The sequence below is a fragment of the Humulus lupulus genome, chromosome 9, assembly GCF_963169125.1.
Source record: "Humulus lupulus chromosome 9, drHumLupu1.1, whole genome shotgun sequence".
Classification (NCBI taxonomy): Eukaryota; Viridiplantae; Streptophyta; class Magnoliopsida; order Rosales; family Cannabaceae; genus Humulus; species Humulus lupulus.
Window position 1 is genome coordinate 164,857,702 of NC_084801.1, and position 18,508 is coordinate 164,876,209.

At 37.1% G+C, this 18,508-nt stretch overlaps 1 non-coding gene across 1 annotated transcript; it reads right to left on the reverse strand.

The window, feature by feature from the left end:
* Positions 1-16,901: 16,901 nt before the first annotated feature.
* Positions 16,902-17,008, reverse strand: LOC133802751 (small nucleolar RNA R71). The gene has a single exon (XR_009877499.1). It is a non-coding gene; the product is annotated as a small nucleolar RNA R71 (small nucleolar RNA).
* Positions 17,009-18,508: the final 1,500 nt, after the last annotated feature.

Consider the following 18,508-nt stretch of genomic DNA (forward strand, 5'->3'; position numbering starts at 1 on the left):
GCTTATGAGACTAAGGCCAGATGCACAAAATTAGAGAACAAGTGCCAATGTCTGGAGGTAAAATTGTTCACCAATGGAAACTGGTAGCAAAAATACTGCAATCTTGAGAATGAACATGAAAGGCTAAAGGAGAAAACGAAGACAGTAGCCGAAACATATAAGAGCAATTTTCAAAACTTATCAACTGCCTATGCCAAGAGACAAAGTAGCTTGGGAGAGCTAGAGTCAAAGAATGCAGCTCTCAAAGGACAGGTTCAGAAGCTCACTGCTGATGAAGCATTATTGAGGCAACATTCTCAATGCAATGCTGTGAAGTAATTGCCTCTTATTAAATGAAATTAAGCGAAGCCACCAAAGAGGTAGAGCAGATCCGAGAAGACCATACCGCAACTACTTCTCAATTAAAAAATGAAATATCATCCTTGAATTCAAGGATTGAAGCTTTGGAAAAGGTGAGACTAATGTTCAACTACTATGACATATCCTTCTAACCTCCTCTACTTAGCCTTCTCATTTTTAGGTTTATTGTTCTTGCTTTATTTGTTGTGAAGGAACTAGAAAAAAGTTATTTGGAGTGCACAAAAGCTCATATTTTGGATAGATGAGCAGAAAATGAGTATCCAAGGTAGGAATTATGTGGCACACTACTTGGATTGCTAGATCCAATGTGACAACCAAAGCCTCAAAGATAAATTGGATATGTTTCACTCTTATTATGCTGATGTGGGTTTAAGTGTTGGCGAATACTGTGTTGACACTTATATTGACATGATGGGGGATTTCGCAATCGCTTATCCACCTGAACATATTCAGAGGCTCAAGGAGTTAGGTGACCCACTCGAATTCATTTATGATGCCAACGATGCTCCTTACCAACCTGGCGAGAAGGAAGCTACTCACAATTTTGCGCTAGAATTGGTGGATAAACAGACAGTTGTGGAAATTGTCCTGGATGTTGCAGACAATGCTAAAGACGCGACATCTGAAGCTAGACCTAGTCACGGGCCTTCATCAAGCACTGTGCTAGTTGATTATACTAACGCTCCTCTGCCTCAATTTCCAACCTCTCAAGGAGATGATGGTAATCAGATTTAATGAACATTTATTGGACTTTCCATCTTTTTTTTGGAACAGTATGATGTTTTTGTATACCAGTTTATTGGTGACATTATGACAAATTTAGTTTGTTATATCGCTTGCACATGTAATTTTGACAAGGTTGCTTTTTTTCTCTTCTTATTCTTTTTTATTAGTTATTTTCGATACCTGCTCCTATTGTGATAGAACTCTGCACAGGCCCTTTAGGCCTTTTGCTCCGGGAAATACTCATGATCACTATCGGTGGTGGGAGTCACTCCCGTGTAATTCTATTACTAATCTTTTGGATCATTCTTCCCCTGTTCATAACAATTATAGCATTTTGAATATAGTAATACATTGTTAGGTGAAGCACATCGGTTGTGGTATTTATCTCGTCATTTGAGCAGGATTTTCTACAGGGGATAGTGGCTCACTACTTCTTGAACTTTCCACTGCATGCTGAGCAGTTGTTTGCCATACTGCATATCTAGTTTGTACTATCAATTAGGATCAGTGGCTTTACGGAGCGCTTTAGCTGAGTATGCGCGTAGAACATATCCTCGCATTTCTCTCCAAGCATTTCAACGTAGACACCATTAGTTGTTGAGATTGGTTAAATATAATGGTTAAGTGTAAAACACTTAATGATTTTAACTTAAGATTGAAGTAAAAGCATGAGATTGTATAGTAGGCATCTAAAAGTGACTTTTATGAGTCTAAAGTGATACATGGAGGTATATAAGGATCCCAAAAAAGAGTTTGAAAGTATTTGGAGCAATTTTAGGAACATTGGAAGGGTCAAAAGTCAGAGTGGGTGGTGATGTGTCGCCTCCTAAGAGGCGTTGCATCGCCTAAATGCGAAGGGGCTCAAAAGCTTAGCAGGCGATACATCGCCTACATGCAAGCGACATGCCACCTGATGTGTCTGTACAAACACATAAAATATGCTCCAAATGACGATTTAATTATCTCTAATCCTATTGGTTAGACCTAATGATAGTGCCTACACTATAAAAGAGTTCTCATAGTGTAACGCCCTACTACTCAGGGACCATTACACTGTGTATTTTAAATAGTGCTAAACTCGCTAAACGAGTCATTTGGCCATAACCGTGTAACTAAACGTGATTATCGGTTTAGGGTTAAAACTTTAGGTCAAAGGCACCATCGTTTTACTTCCATACATGGTATCCCAAACTCACATTCAAAAAGGATAATTACAATTAAAAAGTTACAACTAGTCGACCTAAGTGAAAAAATAGGGTTTGACCCTTGTTCCTTTTTAAACCCTCAGTCGTGGTGGTCGAGCAGCCGCATATGTACACATTGTCACCTAAGCTCTCCAACTCAAGGATGGTTTGAATTTCTTTTCCCTTTACCTGGACCATATAGCACCCGAGCCAAGGCTCAGCAAGGAAACTTAAACATGCTCATAAGTAGTTAATAACATATATCCAAAAAATAATAAGCATGCCTAGCAGTAATAACTCTACTCATGCATGCATACCATCCATATAAATGACTACAGTGTCATATAGACCAATAGCAGAAGATAATCATCAATGAATCATATTGGGGTCCAATGCCCAAAATACATGATTATGGAATCATACTAGGGCTCAACACCCTAGGATATGGGACTAATGAGTCACCCCGGGGCCCTTTGCCCTATCCTTTGTATAACCAATCTTGGAGCTGGCCCAGCATACCTGGCGCTCTAGTTTTCCCCCGACTGATAGGTCGGTCAAGGGTATGATGCGCTTCTGGTTAGACATAACCATATCGACCAGCACTCAGCGTGCTATTGCCGTCCTTGACTCATAATTCAATGCTTTTCGATCAGCACTCAACGTTCTAAGGCCGTCCTTGAATATAAGTCAATGATTTACGACCAGCACTCAACATGCTAAGGCTGTCCTTGACTAATAAGTCAATGCTTTATGACCAGCACTCAACGTGATAAGGCCATCCTTGACTAATAAGTCAATACTTTTCGACCAGCACTCAACATGCTAAGGCTGTTCTTGACGAATAAGTCAATGCTTTATGACCATCACTCAATGTCCTAAGGCCATCCTTGACTAATAAGTCAATGCTAGGGCCCAGCCCTAGGATATGGGACTAATAAGTCTCCCCGGGGCCCTTTGCCCTATCCTTTGTATAACCAACCATGGAGTTGGCCTAGCGTACCTGGCGCTGAGTTTTACACGACCAATAGGTCGGTCAAGCGTATGATGCGCTCTTGGTTAAGCATAACCATAATGACCAGCGCCTAGCATGCTATTGCCGCCCTTGACTAATAAGTCAATGTTTTTCGACCAGCACCCAACACGCTATTTCCACCCTTGACTAATAAGTCAATGCTTTTTGACCAGCGCTCGGCGCTATTGTCGACCTTGACTAATAAGTCAATGCTTTTCTCAATTATTTAATGCTAACAAGCATTCATCATATATCAAATATTCAGATACAAAGCATTCGACATGCTTAATCAACAATCACAAGCATAATCATAATCATGCACATTCTCAGGCATTCATACCCTATTGATGTTCCTGTTCAACAATTCGGGCCAAGCCATAATCACATGTATCGCATGTATCACATACTGGGTGCAGCTTTCTTACCTTTGGTCAAAGTACAATTTACCAATGAACGACCCTCGAGCATGATCCCGATTCTTAGACCCTAGTGATAACCTAGTCATAACCATAATATAGAATCTCGTCAATAACAAGTAAACACAGGCTTCCGGACTGAGTCCTAGCCTCCAGAACATCGAATCCTACTAAACAAGGTAGTAGGATCGATCTCGAGCCCTTAGGTTTAAGTTCCCATCATTAAAAACCCAATTTGGCTAAAAATCCCCTTAAGCGTCGCGGCCCCAAGCCCCTGAGCTGCGGCCCGCCTAAGACAAAGGCCCCTGCCCCTTTTTGCCTATGCGACGCACTTACCGGGTGCTGCGATCCTAATTGCTAGCAGCCTATTCTCCTTCTTTGTCAAGCCTGGGTCACAGCGCCCGAGAATAGTGCATCGACCTGGCCTGGAACCCAGCCATTTCTTCCGTTTTCCTCATTTCAAAACCCTCCATAAACCTATCCAAATCCCAAAAACAAAGTTCCCAATCAAATCGATTGCCAAAAACCATCAAAACCCAAGTCCCAATCGATTCAAAATCTCATCACAACGTAAAATCTAATCAAAGCTTAAAAACTCGAAAACTCAAAACTTAAAGCTTGGATTAGCTCTGATTGAGTCGTTTTCTAGTTATATCCTCTGGCAAACAAGCTTCTAATCTTCCCTAGAATCGTTATGACTCTAACCTTGCTTGAATCTAAGTCCTAAAACTTGAGTTTCCTTCGAAAACGCTAACAAGTGTCAAAAAGAGAACGGGAGAGAGAGAGAGAGAGAATGAAACTGAACGTTCTTTTTATTTATGATATGTTACTTCGAGCTTAAGTATCCTTAAGAAAAACCCAAGACTTGGGGTCCCAAAAACACCCCCGAGGGTAAAATAGTCAAAATCTCTACAATTCTCTCCTGATATCACTAACTCCAAATATATCATGTAATGACCCAACTATTTCTAAGACCTTGGACCATTAGATCTACTATACATAACTACTATTTTGGGAAAGATACATAAGAAATAATATAACTAACTTTATTAAATCTTGAAATATTGTATCAAATACATAATAATAGAAAATATGGCATGGGTACCCATTGTTTAAAACATAAAACATAATTTTAAACTAAAGAAAATTGTTTACAAAACTAAATGCGGAAAAAACATGATTTAAAAGACTAAAAAAAAAAAAAAACTTCATCCTCGATCGACACGTAGTCCGCACATTCCATCTATCCTCAACACACAAGCAAAGCTACCAAGAATCCTTCCGCCTTCCATATTCATTTTCCTGCATCACACTAAAAATAAAGGAATGAGCCTAATGCCCAGCAAGAAAAACCTACTAAAAACATACATCATATATCATAAGCATAAAACTACATCATATACTATCTAAAACATACATAATAAATCATAAGCATACACTAAAAACATATGACTATAAAAACGTATATCATATAGGACTACAATATTAATGGCCATTAACTCATTAACATGGCATGTGATAAACCATCTAGGTCCCCTGTCTAATATCTGAGGTAGGTTAGATCACATGGTAGTATATGATAACCCATCTAGGTCCCCTGTCTAATATCTGAGGTAGGGTAAACCATAACTCTAAACCATGAAAATGATAAAATAATCTTGGGGCTTGCTATCTAAGCAAGTCATATGCCCAAGCGACTAAAAACATAATCTTGGGGCTTGTTATCTAAACAAGTCATATGCCCAAGGACTACAAAACATATTATACATATACTTATTATAGCATAAACATATCATAACATAAACTTATCATAACATAAACATAGCATAACATATCATACAAACATACAAGATCTATCCTATTTTCCTTACAAAAATACCGAGATGATGAGAACAAAGTCGGGATTTTGGAACACTCCTAAAAACATTAATAGAGAGGTGAGTTTTCTAAATGAAAGAGATGAAGAGGAATGAACTAAACCATCGAGAAGATACTTACCAACAAGAAATCTCAAGTTCGAAGAACTTAGATGCCTAACCAAGAATAGAGAAGATTGGGTTAGGAATTGAGTAGAGAAAAACTATAAGAACTAACAATACAGAAAAGGAACTAAGAATAGGAATACCTTTGAAATTTCTATGACCGAACTACACCTCAAAACTGAAATACACTCTATGAGCCTTACTTCCCAAGTGTCTAATAAGCTTAGAATGACAAAGCTTATAACCCCAACCCAAGTGTTTATCACTCTATAGTCTCACTAGCACCTAGAAGGCTCTGATCAATGCTTGAAGAATGAATGAAAAAGCTTGGTGCTAGGTCCTATTTATAGAGTTCTAAGAATAAAAATCTTCTAATTATAATCCAAATTCAAATTTAAATTTAAAATAGAATCCTAACTTCTAACTTTCTAAATCCCGTAACTCTAAACTAACCTACAGTAAAATTAACATATCTGGAGATGTAGGACTCCGATTTAGAATATCTTTATACCATTAGAAATCTAATTAAATTATCTACAACTCTTTAGAAATATTATTTTTCGAAATTCATAACATAACTGGGTCAAAAATAGGTCGGAAGTTACAGTACCCTAAAGTTACGAAAAATCTATTTAATTATCTAAATCACAAATAAATAAAATATCTAAATCACAAATAAATAAAATTGTGACAAATGTCATGCTCCTAACAAATTCTGGTGAAGACTAAGTCTTATATTTTCCTTATTTTATCATTAAAATAATAATTCCTTAATAATCATACATATGACAAGTGTCATATTCCTATTGGCTCTATCTAAACCTTAGGAATAATCCATGCTCATGACAAATGTCATATTCTTATTAGCTCTATCTAAACCTTAGGTTATAATAATTATCATATTAATAACCAACAATATTAATCAAACCTTATGTTATAATTAATATTCTTAAACTATTAAAAAATCCATAACTATTGCTAGGAGTTTCCAACTAAGCCCGGCTTGAACCAAAATCCACAGTAATGAACATACTATAACTAATACTAGCTATTACTACTACTACTACTACTATCTAACTAGCTAAGTAAATTCTGGGACTCTACATATCATCAGATATTTATTCACATTACCCAATGACCCGGTAATGTACAAAATACCCAATATACCCCTTGACTTGCACCGAGTCAAGTATGGGTCCCGTTGTGACTTTCCTATTAGCTTGCTCCCTAGGATCGTCTCATGCCGAGTAACCCAAATATATCCACATAATGATGTGGTCCCACACATATATCACATATATGCCAAATATACCCATAACGGGCCAAATTATGAAAATTGCCCTTTTAGTCAGAAATGGGCCCACATGCATATTTAATACACCTTAAACTTGCATATCAATTCATATCACAATATAACTCACTTAATCATATAATGATACACACACATATATATATATATCACATAATCACATAATTTCCGTAATTTGTCATCCTGGCCCCCTAATTAAGGCCCTAAGCCTTATTAGGTAATTTGGGACGTTACACATAGAGTGTTGGAAGACTTGATCTCTCTCTCCAATCTCTCTCTCTAGCTCTCAAAGACCAAAGTTTTCTCCAAGAAACTCATCAAGCATTGCTTTACTTGCATGAGTTTTAAGGCTTGTTCAATCCAAAATCTTATTCTACTTGGTTGAAGCTTCAAGAAATTAGGGAAGACTTGGAATAGAGATTTTGGACAACAATATTGTTATTGTGTATAAGCCTTATAAGTTTCCCTAGTTTGAAGATTCAAGTTGCTCAATACAAAAGGTTGTATCTCTTTAACCCTAATCTTGTATTTTATTATTATATTATGTTTATGTTGTTAGTATTGATGATTAAATGTTTTGAAGTTCATCTTATAATCATTTAATAACTTAATCATTTGTTTTCAAGATTTTCATTCATACCATGAACATGGTTTTTTATTATCAAGATTTGCATTCATACTTTGAATAAGGTTCTTGATTTGTATCTAGGGTTTGTAATATTGAATTTTTCTCATTATGTATTGTTGATTAAGAAAGTGTAAAGCCATAAATTCCCAACATTAGTTACGATTGTTGCTCAAATATTCTTTTGTAATACTGCTCGTTTATCCTCGTTGTGCATTGTATATTGTCCATAAATGAGTTGTGATGTAATTTTTTTGTCTCACCCCTGTATGCTCAAATGCATTTTCCTTTGGTTATTGCTCCGTCTTCGTTGTTCTCATTTACTTCTTCTAATTTTTTTTTTGCTCAAACTTAGGTCCAATGCGCTTGTTACTGAAGTCACTCGCCAGATTTTTTCATAAAATATAGTATATACAGTTGTGGCGGGGCTTATAGTTCCTGTTGTTTGAGTGTTACTAAAATGCAGCGACATCCTAGTTTTTTAGGCCACTTCCCATGTGCAGCTTAAATGAACTTGTAGTTTAATTATCTTTGCATTATTGTGTCTCAGAAAGTGGATGTTGCACAAAAGCTTGAGTGATTGCTGAGCATATGGATATGTGATCGTTAAACAACACATTTTTACTTAGTCAAAAAGGTTAATTATATCTCCTCATAATATAAGTAAAAATATATTATTCATTAACCAATCATCGTACATTGATTTGCTCAATATTAAATAAAGAATTCGACTTCATTGATAGTAGCTCTGTTCTTTGCCAAAACATTACACTCGCTAATGTTGTACAATCTATGTAAACAAGTTCCTTTTTTTACTTTCTCTCCTTTTTTTTTTTGTGTTTGCATGCTCAAATGAAATGATCGTCTCAGGTTTGTAAAAGTTGTCATTTTGTATGGCTCCAGTCATTCTTCATTTTTTTTACGCGTTTGCACTTTTGCTACTCGAAATTTTCTTTACTAGGCCCAATATGCTACTCGAATTTTTTTGTGTTTGGGCAGTATGGGTTCACCCTCTCTCTCCCATGAAGAACAAACAAGAGGATTTTAGCCCTCAGTTGTGGATGGCAGTCACTTAGGGTGTACTTGCTTTCAGCTATTACCTAATTGAACAACGATTAGGTAGAGTAGAGTTATTGAGAAATTTGGTGTATAAAGGTAGATCTCCACATTTTTGCTTCAACACCTGAGGAAAGCTCCTTTTTGAAACGACAATGCTGATGAAGAACTTTCTCTGCTCACTAGAAGATTTCCATTCTCTTCATGCCTCCGTTTGCCAGCCATGAAAATTCTCCCGTTGTGTAGGTCTCCTTGTACTTGGTCGTAACTTCCTTCCTAGAATCATTGTCCAATTTGGAGTAGGCTCTCTTCTTGAAGACCTACTTCTGTCTGAGCAACGCCTCTCTCTCAAGAGGTGCAACCCAAGATAGAAGTCGGGGCTGCTTGGGCTACTTCACGCTTCTTTTGTCATTTTCTTTGTCGCCATGTTTGCGTTCGTACTCCGACTCCATTTCTTTGCAACTCGCTTTTTTGCATTTCAGCATTGAATTAACTTGAAAAGATGGCATAATCTCTCCATGAAATCAAATCATGGTGTGGATTGTCATACAATTTTAGAGAACCTTGGGAAATCGAGATTAACTGATCGAACCTTGTGTGTTTTCTTAGAGTAAGGTTTTCGGTTTATGGTTCACAGCCAAAAGTGTGCTATTTATAGGCAATTGGGATTTGCAGCTTAATGTTTACCCATTCAATCTCCATTACTACCATTAAATTACTTGGTCAAATGTGTTATTATTTTTCATAACTACTCCTGATATTTCACGATTTCCCAAGAATTTGAAATGTCTCAGTCACGTGCTCTGATCTTACAGAAGATATTTGCTTGTACACTGATGAAAAGTACTTCTAGTACTGATCGTAGTACATTGATGCACCATGTGACTAATTCATACTAAGCAACATACATAAAAAATAAATGCGTCAATAGACAAATGCTCGTCTAGACTTGTAATTAATATTTAATTTCTGAGAATGGCCAAATAAAGTGCAATCGTATAAAATAAGCACGTTGCTGTGCAAAAATTATAAAACTTAAAAATAGCAGAGTTGCACATCTTTGCTACATTCTTATCATAAAATCATTAACTAAAAATAATATTTATTCAAAGACATGGAATTCCATGTTCTGGGTAGTCTCTTCCTCCATGTATCTCTTGTAAAGTACACGAGCCTTTCCTCAATACCTCTGATACCTGAAAATGGACCTTCCCAGTTTGGCTCTAACTTCTTTTGGTTTCCAATTAATCGTTTGAGCAACCACTCACCTTTTTTGGACTATCTTGGGTTGACTCTCTTTTCGTATTGTAGTTTTGTCAAGGTTTTGTATTTTGTATTACGAATGTGTGCGACTTGCCTGAATTCTTCGATTAAATCTAAGTTGTGCGTGAGTTGTGTAGTGTTTAAGGCTTCGGATGTTGCTGTCTTTGTGCGAAGTGTTGTCAAACCAATTTCGATGGGGATCACTAATTCAATTCTTGTATACCATCGCGTAATGTGATTTTCCTGTTGAAGTTCTATAGTGACCCAACTATTTCTAAGACCTTGGACCATTAAAACTACAAGACATAGCTACAATTTTTAAGAAAACATACATAATAAATAACATAACTTTATTAAAACTCCAAAATAAATATTGTATCAATAACATAAAATTATAAGTTTAAAATGTAATATGGCATGGGTACCCATTGTTTATAAAACATAAAACATAACTTTAAATAATAATTGTGGAATTACATCAAAACATAATTTTAAAGACATAAAATAAAGAACGTCGTCCTTGATCAATACGCAGTCCATTCATCCTTAACACACAAGCCAAGTTACCAAGAATCCTTCCGCCTCCATGTTTATTTTCCTGCATCATACTAAAAATAAAGGAGTGAGCCTAATGCCCAGCAAGGAAAATCTACTAAGACATATAAGCATAAAACTATATCATAAACATATACTAGAAAACATATGACTATAAAAGAAACATATATCATATAGGACTACAATGGCCATCATACTTCTTGGGGCTTGTTAGCTAAGCAAGTCATATGCCCATAGATTTGTGGGGCTTGCTATCTAAGCAAGTCATATTTTCATAAATTTTTGGGGCTTGCTAGCTAGACAAGTCATATGTCCAAGGACTATAAAACATACTTTACATATACATATCATAACATAAACATATTATATCATAACATATTATACATATAACAACATAAAATCTATCATATTTTCCTTACCAAAAGCAGGGATAATTGGGAACAAGAACGGAATTAGAACACTCCTAAAAACCAACAGTAAAAATGGTGAGAATCTAAAGAAAAAGATGAATATGAGAACTAAACCATCAAGAAGAAACTTACCAAGAAGAACCTTAAGTTTAAAGAACATAAATACCTAATCAAGAATCATAAACAAGTGTTAGGATCTGAATAAAGAAAACTAAAGAACCATATAGAACTGAACTTAGGAATAGAAATACCTTGATTGACCTTATGGATTAGTCTAAACCTCAATACCGCAATCACACTATTTCTCACTTCCCAAGTGTTTATATAAGCTTAGAATGATAAAGCTTTAACCCAAAACCCAAGTGTATCTCTCTATAGTAACACTAGCACCTTGGAGGCTCTGACCAAATGCTTGAAGAATGAAGAAAATGGCTCAGCACTAGGTCATGTTTATCGAGTTCAAGGAGTGAAACTAACCCCTTTTAATTTGGATAAATAAATGATTGTAAAATGAAAAAGATTTGAACTTTCGTTGAACTGATGCCCATAACTCGGTCAAAGGCAGGTCTAGGTGGTTAAGGGTATTTTTAAAATTCAAAAATCAAACTTTCAAAAATACATTCATGGAGCCGATATATCGCCCCTTATAGGAAATATATCGCCTCCCCCTATATTCCCGAGCCTCGTTCGATCGTTCGTACAAAGTCAACGTGTTTTTTCGTATCATCCATAGGCGATTTATCGACCCCCATGCTGCAATATATCAGCATACGTTGATATATTAAACACGTATTTGCACTTTTTCAGCATAATTTGAATTGGATAAACAACTTTGACTGAGTCATAATACGATCCTAACCGTTTTTGGAAGGTTCTAGAGCTTTCTTTTATTAAAACTATTCATCAAAAATACTTAATTCCTTAATAATCATGATTATGACAAGTGTCATGCTCTTAATGGTTCTATCTAAACCTTAGGTTATAATAAATAATATATCTAGGACCAGCAATATTAATCAAACCTTATGTTATAATTAATATTCTTAAACTATAGGTTAAACTTATAAAATCCATAAATGTTGCTATGAGTGTCCAACTAAGTCCCGGCTTGAACCAAAATCCATGGAATCTAACATGCTACAACTAATACTAACTACTACTATTATCTAGCTAGCTAAGTAAATATTCTAGAACACTACAAGTTCGGCGCGTGGTTCAGTAGGCCCACAATACTTTAGGCAAATCTTCTAGCCATAATCCCTTTTTATATTCTATATCTTTCTTGATATTGGCAAAAATTACTTTGTTAGTAGCCTCAACCTACCCATTCCCTTGTGGATAACTAACGGACGAGAACCCAAAATAGATTTTGAGCTACTGGCAAAGCTCTTTTACTTTTGCATTATTGAACGGTGTCCCATTGTCTACAATTATCTTCTTTGGGATTCCAAACTTGAAAATAATGTGTTTCTAGACAAAATTTAATGTTTTTACCTTGCCAACCGTGTTATAGGCTTTGCCTACCACCCATGTAGGGTTGTAATATGTCACCAACAATACATATCGTTTCCCTCCAGCTACTCTGCATAACTCTCCAACTACATCCATACCCCATTTTGGAAAACAGCTATGGTCCAACCACAGAATGTAGAGCCTGTGCTAGTTGGTGTATTAACGGAGTGTGCCTCTGACATTTATCGCATACCCTTGCATACTGCCCTGCTTCCATCATCATGTAAGGCCAATAGTAACCCACGGTTAAAGCTTTATGTGCTAAAATTCTTCCTCTGAGTGATTACCAGACATCCCTTCATGAATTTCCTCTATTAACTTTCTAGCTTCATTTTGATTTAGGTAGCATAGGTATGGTCCATTGAACGATCGTTTGTAGAGTTGATCATTGATTATTGTATATTGGGCAGCTTTAGCGCATAGACTCTTTGCTTCATCCTTGTTGTTTGGCTCTATTCCCTCCTTTACGAAGCGTGCTAGCGGGTCCTTCAAACTTTCACAGTGCTGCTCGATTTCAAAACAAGTCCTAAAATTGTTCGACTCTGATGAGCTGAGCGTGATAGAAGACTTGCAAGTGCACTTGCCTGACGAAGCTTGTTTTGCCAATTCATCTGCACTGTAATTCATCTCGCGTGGTACTTGGCTGAGATAGAATTGCAGAAATTTCTTTCAGAGTGCTTTCACCTGCTCCAGTATCTTCATTCCTGGCTCATTCATATCAAAATTCCTGCTGACATGTTCATTCACCAACTTTGAATTTTCTCTGATTTATAACCTTCATATTCCCAGGCCTTTTGCCATTTCTAAACCATAAATCAGAGCCTCATATTCTACCTCGTTATTGATGTCTTTATCTTGTAATTGTAATGATTTTTCAATCCTTAGCCCTGATGCTTCCAACACTATCCCAATTCCAGCAAAACTTGTGTTTAGGAAACCATCCGTACTCATTGCCCATACCCAATCTTCTTCTATAAACTGCACTTCTTACTCTAATTTGTCTTCAAACAAATTCATTTTTAGAAATCTGCCAACACCTGCCTTTTATTTTACTTTGGTGGAGCGAAACAGACATCGTAAGGTCGATGGCCCATTTGGACATTCTCCATGATATATATTGCTTAGATAATATTTTTTTGAGAGGGAACTCAGTTAGCACAATCACTGAGTGGGTTTCAAAACTTTGTCTTAACCTTTTCTTTATCGTCATCAAGGCAATCACAATTTTTTTAGCACATTGTAACGTGCTTTTGCATCTAGCAACATCTTGCTCACATAAAATATTGGCTTATGTTTTCCTTCGATTTCTTTTAACAACACCCAACTTGCGACCAATGCAGAGACTACCAAATACATGTACAATACCTCCTCTGGTACGGGTGCACTCAACACATGTGGTGAACTCAGATATTTCTTTAATTCCTCGAATGCTCTGCACTGCGTTTCTCCCCATAACAATTGTGAACTCTTTTTTATGTGCTGGAAGAAAGGCTCACATATATCTTAATTTCGTGAGATAAATCTCCCTATTGCTGCAATATTCCCTGTAATTTTCTGCACATATCTCACAATGCGAGGCTTGGTTATTTCATATAGAGTTGCTATCTGATCGGGCATTACTTTAATCCTTCGCTTGATAATTATGTGGCCCAGAAAATAGCCTGAAGTAACACTGAATGCTCATTTCACAGGGTTCGGCTTCATTTTGAATTTATTTATCACTTCGAAGCATTCCTTCAAATGGTTGAGATGATTTGCTTCTTTTTTTTTTTTTACTTCACAACCATATCATTATACCTCCATTATTCTTCCCTATTATTCTGAAAATATCTTATTCATGAGCCTTTGGTAAGTTTCTCCTTCGTTCATCAACCAGAATGTCATCACCATGTAATAATAGAGTTTGTGCTCTCTTAAATGTTGTGTGAATTCTATCTTCCTCTGCCATTGGGATCTGATTGTATCCTGAGTAGGCATCCGGAAAACTCATCTATTCATATCTTGTCGTTGCATCCACCATCAAATATATTATTGGCAATGGGAAACTGTCCATTGGGCAAGCTTTATTCAGGTTGGTGAAGTCAATGCACAGCCAAATCTTCTTGTTCTTCTTTGGTACAATGAATTGATTTGAAGTCCGTGATGGGTACGAACATTCTTTAATTGCCCCTGTTAGGGTTGGTGCCCTAAAAGCATGTGAAAAGGCATTTTTATTGATTTAAAAAAAGTACATTTTTATTATATTTAACTATTATAAATATTGTTTTAATAATTTATATAAATAAAAAAAATACTTTTTCATATATGAGAATATGATCTTTTATGGGTACGAGAGAATTAAAATTATATATAATGAATAAAATAGTCAACAACATATTAAAGTACATAATCTTTAATGAATGGTAGCTAGTATGGTTTATTAAGCATATGGGATGTGAGTAGTCTAGTGATAAACGAGTTTTAGGCTCGTTTATGGTTCTAGTTTTTAGGTTATTTTTCTTTAGTTAGGATTGTTTTATTTCGGATTTATGCTCGTTTGTTCTTGTTTCAGGGTAATTGACGTTAAGTGTTGCAAATATTGAAAAGGAGCGAAAATGGAATGAAATCGAGAATGATTTGTGACTTTTGGGTGTTTCTGTAAGTAGCGCTACAGCGCTACCTTGGGAGCGCCGTAGCGCTAGGAAGAATTCTTGAAGAGCTTCAGCACTGACTTAAGCGCTACAGCGCTAAAACATCAGCGCTACAGCGCTGGAAAGCAGTTTTCAAGAAGAAAGTTCCTGACTTTAGTGCTATAACGCTACCAAAATAGCGCTACAGCGCTGGTGCCTAGTTTTTCCCCGTTTTGTTTCTGAGTTTAGCGGTACAACGCTACAATGTTAGCGCTGTAGCGCTGGGGTCGCGATTTCTGGCATAATTGGTTATTTTTGATGGGCAATTCAGTCTTTTGGAGAGGGAATTTTCAGTAGGGTTTTTGGGAGCCATATATGCGACTGAAAGGAGGTTTGGAAAAGGGAGAGAACGACGGCTGGAGTAAGAACACCATATTGGAGGATTCGTCCCTGAGTTTTCATCATTTTTTTCTGTCAATTTTCATGTTTGTAATTGAATTATCTTATTGCTAGAATGAAGATCATAGGCTAAATTTTCTTTTAGGGCTTTTATGTGAATCTTTTGGAAACCCTTGTTATGGTTTAATGCAAAATTGATATTCATCTTCATCTCTTTCAATTCCTTGCAATCTATGTTAATTGTGCGATTATTGATTGATCACCTCTAATTGTTATTTTATGAATCAAATTAAAATCTGAAAAGTGAAATTTGATATGCTTTGATTGTTTGGATGCAAATTTAATTTAGAACGAAAGTATCTAGGTTATTTGCTTATTTTCTGAGTTGTGTGGCTAATGCCCTCTACATGATTCAACTTACCATAGAAATATAGGAAGTTGTCATTTAGATTGATTTTCATAAGTCTTGACCAGATTATGAATTGTTGTTGCAACTTATTCTTGAATAGAGAAAAGGAGATATAGATGCTTGCATTAGGAAATAACAGGGTGGAAAAATAGAGAATCATAATTGTCCTAATTGTGTTTTCTTTGTTAATTTGTTTAATTCTTCACTGCGTTTTGTTAGTATTTTTCTTAGTTTAAAATCTCTGATAATTGCTTAATCAATAGAATTAAGGGATTAATTGATTGGTAATTGATAAATCAGTCCTTGAGGACGATACTTGGTTTTACCATTTTATTACAAGTTTGCGACTGTGTGCACTTGCATAGCTTTAAATTTCGCAACAAGTTTTTGGCGCCGTTGCCGGGGACTGAAAATAATCAATATCAGTCTAATTAATTTTTATTCTAATTTGATTTTTATTTCTCTCGTTTCTAATCTGTTTAGTTGCTTAATTTGTCTATCTCAGGTGAATTTTGGTATATGCGTGGCAGAAAAGGAAAAGCCACACTTGTTCCTCTGAATCCCGAGATCGAAAAGTCTTGCAATCAAATCAGAAAGAATAAGAGAGAGACCCAGAATTCTGTGAAGATGGCACAGAATGATGGGGATGGCAGGAATGGTATAAATCCAGGAGTTGTCCAAGGGGTTCAGGCTCAGACCAACGCTGAGAGGAGTCTGAGAGATTATGTGCTACCCACTCTGACGGGAGTACAAAATAGTATACGCCCACCAGCTGTAGAGGCCAACAACTTCGAAATCAAGCCTGCTATTTTACAAATGGTGCAGTCCTCTGTGCAATTCAATGGGTTGCCCTCTGAAGATCCTCACACCCATTTGTCCAACTTCCTGGAGTTGTGTGGAACCTTCAAATATAATGGGGTGAGTGATGACGCAATCAAGCTTAGGCTCTTCCCATTTTCTCTAAGGGACAGAGCTAAGAGTTGGCTGAATTCTCTGCAGCCAAACTCCATTGTCACTTGGCAAGATCTGGCTCAGAAATTTTTATCCAAATTCTTCCCTCCGTCAAAGGCTGCTAAACTGAGGGGAGAGATAAATAACTTTTGCCAGAATGACGGGGAGTCACTGTATGAAGCTTGGGAACGGTTTAAGGAACTCCTGAGAAGATGTCCTCATCATGGCATTGAACAGTGGATGCTAGTACAGAATTTCTACAATGGTTTATGTCCAACAACCAGAACTATTATAGATGCTGCAGCAGGAGGTACTTTTATGAGCAAGAGTGCAGCTGGTGCTTATGAGCTGCTGGAGGACAAGGCTACAAACAACCATCAGTGGTCAGAGGAAAGATCATCAGGAGTTAGAAAGGTAGCTGGGGTGCATGAGCTAGATGTGATTACTGCTTTAACAGCGCAAGTAGCCTCTTTGACCAAGCAGTTGCAACAGAGTAGTATGTCTGCTAATGCGGTTCAGATGGCAGTGAGGTGTGAAATGTGTGGTGGTGCTCATTCTTTCGATCAGTGCCCTATCTGTAATAATAACACCCCAATGGATCATGCCCAAGTTCAAGCGGTGGGAAATTTTCAGAGGCCACTCAATAACCCATTCTCCAACAACTACAATCCAGGGTGGCGAAATCATCCAAATTTTTCGTGGAAGAATAATCAAGGCCAACAACCTTCGTTTCAGGGCCAGTTTCAGAATAACATGTCTCAGCCACCTATGAATCAAGCTTCGTCATCACTGCAGCCTAGGCCTCAACAACCAATGCCTCAACCTGAGAGATCTAATGAATTGCAAGCTGCCCTGTTGACTTTTACTAACACTCAGACTCAATTTATGACTGAGACTAGATCCTCCATTCGAAACCTTGAGACACAGGTTGGGCAGTTGGCCAATATGCTCAATAACAGACCTCAGGGAAACTTGCCTAGTAATACTGAAGTCAACCCCAAGGAGCAAGTTCAGGCAATTACTCTGAGGAGTGGGAAGCAAACAGAGCAGCCTAGACCTCCACAGGCAGTAGTTCAGAAAAAAGAGATGGGTGCACAGTCTGATTCAGAAAGGGTTACTGAAGACCATCAGAAGTCAGATCAGAGTCCCCCAGTTGTCATTGAGCAGCCAGTTAGAGTTCCATACCCTCAGAGGCTTAGAAAGACTACCCTTGATAAACAGTTTTCTAAGTTTCTTGAGGTGTTTAAAAAGCTGCACATAAACATTCCTTTTGCGGAGGCCTTGGAGCAGATGCCCAGTTATGTTAAGTTCATGAAGGAGATTCAGTCAAAGAAAAGGAGAATGGAGGACTATGAGACTGTAGCACTCACTGAAGAGTGCAGCGCTATTTTACAAAGGAAGTTACCCCAAAAGCTGAGAGATCCGGGGAGTTTCACCATACCTTGCACCATTGGCAAGTTTGAATGTAAGCACGCCTTATGTGATCTGGGGGCAAGTATCAATCTGATGCCCTTATCTGTGTTTAAAAGACTTGGTTTGGGGGAGGCAAAACCAACAACTGTCACTTTACAGCTCGCAGACCGATCGTTAACACATCCACGAGGTATTATTGAGGATGTTCTTGTGAAAGTGGATAAGTTCGTATTTCCCGCTGACTTTATTGTTCTGGACATGGAGGAGGACACAGATGTCCCTATTATTCTTGGTAGGCCATTTCTAGCCACAGGCCA